Source organism: Cervus elaphus, chromosome 30 (assembly GCF_910594005.1).
Source record: "Cervus elaphus chromosome 30, mCerEla1.1, whole genome shotgun sequence".
In the NCBI taxonomy this organism is placed as follows: domain Eukaryota; kingdom Metazoa; phylum Chordata; class Mammalia; order Artiodactyla; family Cervidae; genus Cervus; species Cervus elaphus.
Window position 1 is genome coordinate 30,339,844 of NC_057844.1, and position 11,735 is coordinate 30,351,578.

Sequence of the window (11,735 nt, forward strand, 5' to 3'; positions counted from 1 at the left end):
GAGCAAGGAAAAAGCTTACCAAAGGCTTATAACACATATTGGCACAATCTGATTGTGCTAACTTTTTTCTAGAAACCTTTGAGCTTAAAACAGCTGTATTCCAAGAAGTTAATTAAAACCACATAGAGTTGTCAGGGAGCTTAAAAATCAAACACACAGTAACTTTGAAACAATGAGACTTACTAATTGTGGGAGACAAGTAGGGCCAGTTTTTGCAGAGGAGCCAGACTATTTGTAGATGAGCTAAAACACTTTCAGGAAAGAAAGAAAATTGCAGAGTGTTCAGAGAGCAGAGGGCAGGACAAGGAGGGGCAATTCTAATGGTCCTTTCAACTTGGACATGAAATCTGTCTACAGGGATCCCTTGGGGGTACGTGTAGGCTTTTTTTAGCGAAGTCTTATTTAGTTGATTGATGCGGTGTTGTTGCTGGGGTTTATTACTATGTGAAGTTGAAAGGCTTGATGTTAATGCATCTTAAACTTCAAGCCTCACCACAAACACTCCTCTTTAAACTTGACTGTGCTGGGCAGTGTGCTTTTATCGGGTGGCCGTCTGGTTTGTGTGTTTCTGCTGTTCCCCAAGCATGTGATGTGACAACTGAGGCAATGAACCAGCTTTCTCTCCAGCTCTCTTCTGATTCTTTGGTTTGTTCATTGGAAGGTGAATAAACGAAAACAAAAATATTAATAAAGCCCCCTCTTAAAGTCTTATATTTAAAAGAACATGTAACCAAAACCACAAATAAAGCAACTTGAACTCATTTACAGTATGAGTAGGAAACAATGACTTTGGACCTGCCCTAATTTTGGATTCCAGATTCCAAACATTTCATAAAATATGACCAGCCGCGTGAAATCACAAGGTATGTACTGTGGGAATTATATTCATAGGGAAACATTGTGTTCAACAATTCCTGCTGGCAAAGCCAGACTTCTCACTGCCTCCTTTAACCTTGTCAAATAAAACCATTCCAGGTAGGGAGGTTGGCGAGATGTCATGGTATATTGGAAGCTTAAAATTTGACTCTCCAGGGTAGGGGGAAATCATATATTCATTTATGCTCTGTTATGGCATATATTATGTATTTTTAAGGAAAGAAAAGGCTGATCACTTCCTTTTTATGTGTATTATCTAAACGAACTCAATATTAGGTGTCAATGAAATGCCAGATGACAAGTGAGATCGCCTACATGAAAACATACAGTTGCACTCTTCTAAATGAGTATCTCTTTTATCCTAATAAATATTATTAAATATATACAGAAAAGGTTCTCTCATAAATAAAATCCAACTTCTTTTCAGATGCTGAGGATCTGAGAAGACCCTCAAGGGAGAAAAAAAAAGACTTGCAAACTTATTTTATTCCCAGATAATTCCTGCACATGTTAAATGTAGTAGGTAGAAACAATGGCATCAAATACTCTATCAGAAATCACTCAGGAAAAGCAAGAAAGTATATGCTCTAATTCATTCAGTAGCTATTTTCATAGTCAAGGAAGGCTGAAGACGTTAAGCTTCATCCCAGCACAAACCATCTTTATTCAGGATCAGACAGATAGAACACCTGGGTGCTAAGTTCAATTCCAAACCATCAAACACAAATGCACAGACGCCTGGGCTATGACCATGGGCCAGGTACCGTGAGATCCTGGGTATGTTAATGAACCATATCATAGGGGCTAGAGTGGTGGCCCCAAAGGGATGGATATGATCTTTTCTGGAAGAATGGTCTTTGCAAAGGTAATCAATAATTACATTGGGGATCTTTAGATGAGGTCATCTTGGATTAGCTTGTTGTTTAGTTGTGTCTGACTCTTTGTGACCCCATGGACTGTAGCCCGCTGGATTAGCTAGGTGTTCCCTAAATCCAGTGACAAATGACTTTATAAGCAACACACAGGGACTTCCCTGGTGGTCCGGTAGTTAAGAATCCACCTGTCAATGCAGGGGACTTGGGTTCGATTCCTGGTCAGGAAAAAAGATCCTGCATGCATTGGGGCAGCTAAGCCCGTGCCCTCTGGAGCCCATGTGCTACATCTAGACAGTCTGTGCTCTGTGATGAAGGATCCCACATGACCCAACCAAGATCCTGCATGCTGCAGCTAAGACTCAACACAGCCAAATCAATAGATACTTTTAAAAACTAAAATGATAGACTTTAAAGAGAGAGAGAGAAACACAGAGGAGAGACAGGCAGCAAGAAGGAGAAGACATGGAAAGATGGAGGCAGAAACTGGAGTCCGGGAACATCAGGAACCACCAGAAGTTGGAAGAAGGAAGAGATATTCTTTGAAGCCTCCCGCAGGAATGCGCCCATGCCGGCTCTTCCATTTTGGTCGTCTGCCCTCCGGAACTGTGAGGGGAAAAATGTTTCAAGCCATCAGGTTTGTGGTCATTGTTGTAGCAGTCCTGGGAGACAGATACAAGTACCCTCCCAGCATTTGGAGCTTGAGGACAAATTTCAGGGCAGGGAAAGGATAGAAAAAATTTACTCTAGATGTAGCTTTTTCACAGCAAAGAGAATAACAGGCAGAAAAATAGAAAAATTAATTGTATGTGTGATTTAAAAAAAAAAAAATCCAAGCCAGTTCAGGACCCACACACGTATCTTTTGGATCCTCCAACCCCAAATGCTGGAGTCCTGGGCTGTCAGGCTTGGCATGCAGCCTGGCTTTTCTGCCTTTCCACGCAGAGCCAGACTCATCTTTACAAGAGGCCCCTAAGAGTAGGCTTGAGTAGGAAATACTTTCTTGTATATGCTTATTTATAGACAGCATATGTGGAATAAGGGACTTGGAAATTCATGTGCATGTGTGAAGATCCTCAGCATAGGCCTGGGTGCACCCACGGTGGGGGTTCAGCTGTACTGGGGGTGTCTGGCACACTGGTGAGTTAGATTGGACCAGAGAACAAAGCAGTGCTATGAAAATTCTTTCTAGAAAATTCCTCCTTCGGCAAGGTTTTTACCCAGAGGCCCAGGCATTGACTTCCCACGTCTGTAAACTTCAGAGTTTGTCTATGAAATGCTGCATGAGTGCACGCACTGTTCCGAGAGTGAGCTCAGGGCTTATTATTGAAACTACCCTTTTGAAAGTCTTTGTGACCATGCCTCCCCTCCCCCCTCAAAAATGTAAGGAACCAGAGGAAGACTTAGTTAGCAAGACCCATGAGAACAGACTCAACCATCAGAGAAATTCTAGTTCCACAGACACACCTTCTACTCAGCAGGGCTCCTGGACGCAAGGTTGGGTTCAAGGTGAGGGCAGAAGACTGCAAGCAGTGACTGGAAGGCTGGTGTGTGGAGGTCCAAGTGGCCTTGCTTCAGGACCTCGTCAGGGACTGATGCAGCCGGGAAGGCCATTGTCCATCCCCCCTGCCAAGCGTCCTGCCAAGGTTCGGCACACAGAGCCTTTGGTAACCGCCATGGAGACTGGCTGCACCGACAGAGCAGAGCACACAGGCGATGGCCCTGGAGACCCCAGAGATGGTGGGAGAGCTTCAGGGGGGCTGAGTGTCCTGCCACAGCAGAGGGGACGACGGAGGCAGCGGCATTCAGGTGGCCATACTCAGGTGGTCATGTGCTGCACACTCATGGCTACCTGCAGATGTGGGGGTGTTTAGGTGACATATTACTATGATACAAGATTTGCACCCCACAAAGTTATATAAATATATTTAGGTTGATCAGTGCTTATTATACTGGGGTCAAGTTTTAATGCTTAGTCATTTTTGAAAAAAAGAAATCCCCTAGATTCCTCCTCAGATTCTTGTGACCAAGATAGTGATGTCCCTGCTCATTCCCTAATGGGCCTAGAGTACCATCTGCCCTGAGTATCACAAAAAGAGAATCGGGGGCACATCTCTGGAAACCATGAGTGGGTGGTATTTTCAGACTTCTGGTCGACCTCTGCTGTGTGGCCTATGGCCTAGGAAGGTGTTCTACCCACTGGGGCTGATACTGCTAGCCCCTCTGTTCCAGGTTTATCCAGAACCTTTTTTTATTGAGATAAACAGGAAAATCAGACCCTTTCTCAAAACACTAGACAAAAAAAAAAAAAAAAACAAAAAGCCCACAAATGCATAGTTTTTGTTTTGTTTTTTTATGGCCTCAACAAAGGCAGGTAAAGACAAGAATACACATTTATATAGAATGTTTTTTTTGACAAAATAGAAAAGGAGCTTTGAGAGTTCCCATTTTATGATTTGCTTAAGAAACAAAAAAGCTAAAGCCTCAGCCACAGTTTCTATTGAAAAAGAACAGAAAAGAAGGGGGAAAAAAAATCAGAGAAGAGGAACTAGTTGGAAAGTGAATGCTGGCTTCCCTGGGCCCACTCAAGCCTGTCACCATGGAGACTCCTGAAGGTTCCAGGAATGACTCACGCGATTCGCCGATGGAGACTTTGAAATGGAAGCCACACCGCAGCACAAAGGCAAACTTAGTCTGCAGCCTTTGAGGAAGGAGCCTTTGACTCCTGACTGATGCCCAGAATGCGGAATTTGGGCTGCAGCGCTGCTGACAAGATGCCCTTTGCCTCTTCTGGGTCCTCATTACGGGGGTGGGGGTGGAGTGGAGGCTGGGGGGAGGGGTGCTTGCCTCCAAGAGCAAAGGTCAAGAAAATACTTTCGCCTGGTTTCCTGGGATGGGACTTTGGCACCACTGTGGGGGGAGCAGGGATGTAAAACCCGAGTGTGTGAATGCCGGGACGGCGAGGCTGCCATGCGGGGGGCTGAGGCCAGGGATGGGTGCCCCGGGATGGTGGCAGGGCACTTTTCAGAAGCTCCAGGCTGGGGACAGGTAGTGCGGGCACCATGGAGCTGCTGAAGCTTGGTCCGGGGGCTGCCCCCGTGGCTGCGGGACACTCGATCACATTAGGTGCTTCAGAACTCAGGGATGCAGGTGCCGTGCCAAGCGGCCTTGGACTTCACCTCCACCTTAGCAAGGATGTAAAGACAGAGAGCCCTGGGAGGAAGCTCAAAGGAAGCTGGTCTCTGTGCAGAGTTTTGTCGGTTGAACACCCCTGAAATCACCTCGGGGCAACTGTGGCACTGGGAAAGCACCAGCTCGGAGTTCTGCGGAACCCACACAGAATGACCTGCATGTGCTCAGGGGGCTTCTCTCTCAAGGGCCTCCTTGCTTGTGGAGCAGATCCTCTTGCAAAAAAAGGCTACCCTGGGGTCACGTGAGGTGTGTGTGCTCAGTTGTGTCTGACTCTGCGACCCCAAGGACTGTAGCCTGCCAGGTTCTCCTATTCATGGGATTCTCCAGGCAAGTATACTGAAACGGGTTGCCATTTCCTCCTCCAGGGGATCTTCCCAACCCAGGGATTGAACCCACATCTCTGGCATTTCCTACATTGGCAGGTAGGTTCTTCACCACTTGAGAAACTGAGCCATTTGAGAAACCCACCCTGGGGGCCACATCAGTTCCCAAACTGGGGGTGGGAGCGGGACCAGTGTCCCCTTCAGGGGAACATCCAGGGGTCCCAGGACTTGCAGACACATTGGTCAGGTTGGCTGTCCCCTCCATCCCACCCTGCTCGCTGGTTACAGCCAAGTCCACCAGCCACAGAGGAAAACCTAAGGAGGGAGGAAACCTTCTGGGGTCAGGCCCAGGCCTTGTCTCAGACTGAACCAAAGCAGTAAGCCTGGGACTCTGAGGTTGCCCCAACCACGCTTTCATAAACCGTTCACCAGAATTCCAAGGTCTGAGATGCATGAAAACGGTGTCCCTTTCTTCCCTCGAAGGGGAAAACCACAGGGAAGATGTGTATTTGTCCTCCTCCGCCCTGAATCACCCTGGCCTGGGGGACCACACCTGCTGAACCAGGAGAAGGAGGAAGAAATACAGGTCTGAGCAGAGCCTCCTCTCAACGATTTATTCTGATTTCTCGACAAGTGAGTTAATTGGATGGGCCCCCGTGACAGACATTCCATACTCAGATTCATAGCTTTCTGCCAAAACAACATATTGTGTGCTGCTATATTTTCCGAGTCGGAACTGGGAGCTGACGTGGCTCCTGAGCAGTTTCATGTGGGAGAAGGGAGGCAGGAGGCGCAGAACAAAGACGGCTGCTTCAGACGTGACGGGTGGCCTGGCAAGAAGAGCCGGGGGCCTGTCCCCTGCCCTTTGCAGTGGCACCTGCTCCCTTTGCTGTTTCCTTGTGGCTCTGCCTTTGCGGGGTTCACGTTCAAAGGGACACCCAGAACAGAGGCCGGTTGGGGAGCCCCCTCATCTGGAGCCTTGCTGCAGCCTGGGAAGGACCCGGGTTGTCTGGCGGGGGCCTCCGTGGGCGGCCGACACTTGGGGAGGGCAGGTCCCTGCCATGTGGTTCGGGCCTGTGTCTCCATCCAGTGTGCCCACGCAAGGCCCCCAGATTTTCCCCAAAGCATGGTGTCCCCCAGCTGCCACCTCCCCAGGGAGGCAGGGAGGTCCCGGCTGCACAGAGCGAAGGGCCAGGACAGGCTCAGGGCCGAGCGCACGCCCTCGCTGGCCCTCAATGCCTCCAGCACTGTCTGATGGGTTCCTCTCCCCATCAGCAAAGATGTAACGGCTGCCTCCTATGATGAGAGAGTATCTCCCCTCTGAAACATCTGTCTTCATTTTCTGGTGTTTTCCATCCCTCCCCGCGTTCCTCCATCCGTATGCCAGGGTCCTCGGCTCCGGCCATTCCTGGCCCCTCCGCCGGCCCCCGCACCATCACGCAGCCCCAAACAGTGACGCCAAGGCCCCGCTCTCCTCCCAGCGCTCGGGCTCCCCCCGACCCTCCAGCCTCTGTGGCACCTGCTGTCAGCCCTAAACAGGCAGAGAGAGACTGCTGCCTTCCTGGGAGATGGGGGTCTATAGACTTTGTTCACCATTCGGGCCCCAGAGTGCTCAGCAGGGAGCAAGCAAATGCCACCCTGGAGCGCCCTTACTGGAGACAGAAGGCACAGGCAGGACTCCCCGCCAGAGAACCCCCCAGGGCCCCTCCCAGAGCCCCCCCAGTGTGGGCCCCTGAGCTGTGTGGACTCCCCAGACGTCTGCTGTCACTGTTCTCACCTCCATGACCTCAGACGGCGCTCAGCCCCCAGGAGCACCTACTGGCTGGTGTCCGGGCTCTAGCAACACTCCTCTCTGGGGGTCCTTCCCCCCCACCCCTCTGGACACACCATCTTGAAGTCCTTGGGTTGTTGCCAGTGCTTCTTTTGGCTCTTTCATCACACTGGAAACCTCTCGAGGATGGAACTACGTCCTCCGTTTCTCTGATGGCTTCCGGGAAACTCTTTTTGTGGGCTCCTCCCACCACCTCTCTGAGATGCACCCTCTCAGGTCTCTCCCCTGTCCCCCCTCCCACTGGACCTCTGGTTTGGGGTCTCAGTCCCCTCATGGTCGCTTCTCGCCTCTGAAGCCGCACTCTCTCCAGGCTACATCAGCTATGCACAATCGCCACCGCTGCCTCCAAGCCGAGAATGATAGTCCCAACTGAGAATCCAAACCCACATCTCAACTTCCAGCTGGACAGCTCTGCCTCAAAGCTCTGAGGTGACTCTGATTCAGTATGTCATGAGCTAAGCGGATTATGTGTCTCTCAACCTGCTCTTTCTCTGGTCTCACCTGTCTTGATTAATGGCTCCACGACTCACCCAGTCACCCAGAAACTTTGAACCCCCCTAGACTCCTCACCCCAGCCATCACCACCACTACTGCACCCAGCTTAACACCTCAGCTGCTCCTTCCAGACTCACCACAGGTCAGGACCAGAGATGGGCGCTAACTTAGACCATTTCCTTTCCTTCTCACCAGAAGTCTTTCTATCAAGCACTATTTTCATCCCTGTCTTACAGATGAGGACACCAAGATTTAGAGAAGTGAAGAAATCTGCCCCAAGGCACACAAATGGCAAGTAGAGGCTTTGAGACTCAGATGAGCAGAACCCGGAGGAGACAAACATATTTTCCTACACTCAGCCAGAACCTGTTCTTCTCAGGAGAGGACCCACAAGGCAGAGGGGAGTCTTTCTATAAAAGGCAAAGGGGGCCTTCCCTGGAGGTCCAGTGGTTAAGACTCCGCCTTCCAACGCAGGAAGAGCAGGTTTGATCCTTGGTCAGGGAACTAAAGTGCCACATGCTGCAGGGTGCGGCCAAAATTTTTTAAGGGGTGGGGGGTGGACAAATGGTGGTGACCAGACCCAGGCTCAGCAGAGCTTTCTCGCTCCTTCACTGTACATGCTACCTGCCAGGGAACGGCTCCAGAGCCATCAACAGTTATCACCTTCTGCTAACTGCCCATCGAGTTTAAAATTCTTATGTGAATTATGATTATTCTGGCAAGGATGGTCGGTTGTGCTGAATTTCCACTGAGAATAAAAAGAAGGGCCTGAAGTTGCAGCATGAAAGATCTAAATTTGAAATAAAAAAAATAAAAACACCTCTTCTAGATGCAGAGAGCTGGTAGACTGTGTATTCTCTTGTAAGGGGGTCTATGGGACCCCTCTCTCTCCTTTTAAATCCTTTTAAATGGCTCAGAGGGCTTCCCTGCTGGCTCAGTGGTAAAGAATCCAACTGCCAATGCAACAGACGCAGGTTCCATCCCTGGGTTGGAAAGATCCCTTCGAGAAGGAAATGGGAACCCACTCCAGTATTCTTGCCTGGGAAATCCCATGCACAGAGGAGCCTGGCAGGCTACAGTCCATGGGGTCAGTCACAAAGAGTCAGACATGACTTAACAACTAAACAATAGCAACAAACAACTCAGAGGCTTGGTATAACTGGAATGAGTTTGGAGGAACCAAAATGCAGGTAGCCCTGCCACTACACATGATTCATTGTTTTTTTTAAAAAAATTCATTTTATTGAACTATAGCTGATTTACAATGCTGTGTTAATTTCTGCTGTAGAGCCAAGTGATTAATATATATATGTATATATATATACACACACTCTTTTTCATATTCCTTTCTGTTATAGTTTATTACAGGAAACTGAATAATAGCTTCCTGTGCTATACAGTAGGACCTTGTTGTTTATCCATTCTATATGTAATAGCTTACATCTCCTAATCTCAAACTCCCAATCCATTCCTCTCCCACCTCTTCTCCCCCTTGGCAACCTCAGGTCTGATCTCTACATCTGTTTCTGTCTCTGGCATATGTTCATTTGTGTCATATTTTAGATCCCACATGTAAGTGCCATCATATGGTATTTGTCTTTCTCTTTCTGACTTACTTCACTTAGTGTGATAATCTCTAGTTGCATCCATGTTCCTGCAAATGGCATTATTTCATGCGTTTTTATAGCTGAGTAGTATTCCATTTTCTGTATCTACCACATCTTCTTTATCCATTCATCTGTTGATGGACATTTAGGTTGCGCCCACATCTTGGCTATTGTGAATAGTGTTGCTATGAACGTAGGGGTGCATGTATCTTTCAAATTATAGTTTGGCCCGGGTATATGCACAGGTATGGGATTGCTTCCAGGACCCATATGGCAACTCTATGTAGTTTTCTGAGTACCTTTCACACTATTTTCCACAGTGGCTGCAGCAATTTACATTCCTACTGACAGTATAGGAGGGTTTCCCTTTTCACCAGAGGTTGCTGTTGGACTGTAGGCATATTTGCCTTGGCACACATAGTGTTTCATGAAAATCCTGATTTCTGGCTTCTTATGAAAAATCAGTTGGTATGCCAACCCCAGGCTCTCTGCCTCCATTGGCAAAATCCTGGCTGGAGCAGGGTCAGCCGGCCTCCCTGGGAGGGTCCTGCACACTCCAGGTGGCCTCGGCCCCCAGCCAGCTTAGCTACTGATGTCACCTTCCTGACCTCCCCAGGGCTGTGAGTAGGTGACCTCAGGTGGCAGTAGGAAGGCCAGCCTTTCAAAGGTGCACTTTCCACTTAGCCAAAATCTGAGCTATGCCAAACTTTGTTAGGCAGAGTATGGACCACAAACCAAATTCCTTTTGCCTTGAGGGGTCTGGTTTCCATACTCCTATTTTATCACTCCAGGCTTCCCAGGTGGCTCAGTGGTAAGGAATCTGCCTGCCAATGTATGAGATGAAGGAGACGCAGGTTCAATCTCTGGTTCGGGAAGACTGCCTGGAGAAGGAAATGGCAATTCACTTCCAGTATTCTTGCCTAGAAAATTCCATGGACAGAGGAGCCCAGTGGGCTGCATTCCCTGGGGTTGCAAAGAGTCAGACATGACTGAGCAGCTGGACACACACACACACACACACATTTTACACACACACACACACATTTTATTGCTCCAGAAAAACACAGCTAGATCAAGTAATCTTACCTATCTTCTGGGGAAATCAAAAGGTTTCACCAGGTATTAAAGCATAAGCTTCTTTCTCAGAATCACCACCTTGGCTGCACAGGATCACACGATGATTTCTGCCTGATGAGAAACCCAGAGCAGGAGGCGGGGGTTGGACAGACAGAGCCCGTTTGCCTATTTCCTCGGTCGCTAATCACAGTCATGTTTACAGGAAAATGCCCTCATCGGCCTCCAGCAGCTCCAGCCACTCAGCCATGTGAGAGCTGTCTTCAAAGTCAATTGCCTGTCATTCTGCTGATTTATGTTGAGCAACTGCAAGGCCCCCTCGAGGTATTTGTAGCAGCTTGATGATTCCCAGCTTATAAAGTGGCAGTGGGCAGAATATTTCGGTTCAAAGTCCCATCAAGACAGACTTTTAAATCCCCGGCTCTGCTGCTCATATTTGCAATGTGAGCACTTTAGATAAGCAGAAACCACCGCACCCTAAATGCTGAGGGGAAAGTGCAACCTGGGTGTCTTCAAATAGAGCCTGAACCCAAATCTTCTTTCAGACTTTGGCTGGAAAGGGATTCCAACAGTCTTTTAAAATCATGATCACATGTGCCTTTTCCCAAGAAATCCTGACAAGGGAGGCTGGTTGAGAGCTATCGGATAAGATTAGAGGACTCTGAATGCCTTTCCTTTCCCTCCTACTTGCATTCTTACACTGCAAGCAGCAGAATCTGACTTCTTTGGAATAGCTTGCCTTCTGACAGAAGCAAAATAAAAATATTACCAAAAAGGGTGACCTAGGGCTTCCCAGGTGGCACTAGTGGTAAAGAATGTGCCTGCCACTTCAGGAGATGCAAGAGACATAAGTTTGATCCCTGGGTTGGGAAGATCCCCGGGGGAGGGCATGGGAACCCACTCCAGTATTCTTGCCTGGAGAATCCCATGGACAGAGGATCCCAGAGGGCTACAGTCCGTACCGTCACAAAGGGTTGGACACAACCAAAGCGACTGAACACACACACATTAAATGTCTAACTCATTCATTTCTGGTTTAGCTTTCATTTTAATAGAGTAGAGCCTCCCTTCTGATCCCATTCTCTCTCAACCTTTCTTCCACCCCATAGAAAGTGCTAGAAAGATCCAGATCCTGGGGAGCTGGCCTTCCTCTGCTAATGCTGGGAGGTGAGACAGCAGGTTCTTACTGAAACCCAGCATCCTGCAGGGAAACCTTCCAAGCTTTGTCCCAGCAGGGAGTCATTGAGAGGTGAAAATGGATGCATCTTTTATGTTCTCCCATTTTGCATTTGGAAGTCAGACACCCATGATTTATAGATTGCCTCCGGCTTATATTGCCAGTATTTCTGCATTGCTTGTTCTCTGGGATGATAAAGTTTCACAATGTTAGGGCTGCAGGGAGATTTAGAGATCTTCTTCTCTGGGTAAAGAAACAAGTCTGGTGATGTCCCCTAAATCAGTAGAG

General features: G+C 48.5%; 1 long non-coding RNA gene across 1 annotated transcript; it reads right to left on the minus strand.

Annotated features, from left to right (window-relative positions):
* Positions 1–2,066: 2,066 nt before the first annotated feature.
* On the minus strand, positions 2,067–4,493 carry LOC122686895. Its single transcript, XR_006338939.1, has 3 exons — positions 4,382–4,493; positions 3,216–3,600; positions 2,067–2,354 (listed from the first exon to the last, which is right to left on the minus strand). It is a non-coding gene; the product is annotated as an uncharacterized LOC122686895 (long non-coding RNA).
* Positions 4,494–11,735: the final 7,242 nt, after the last annotated feature.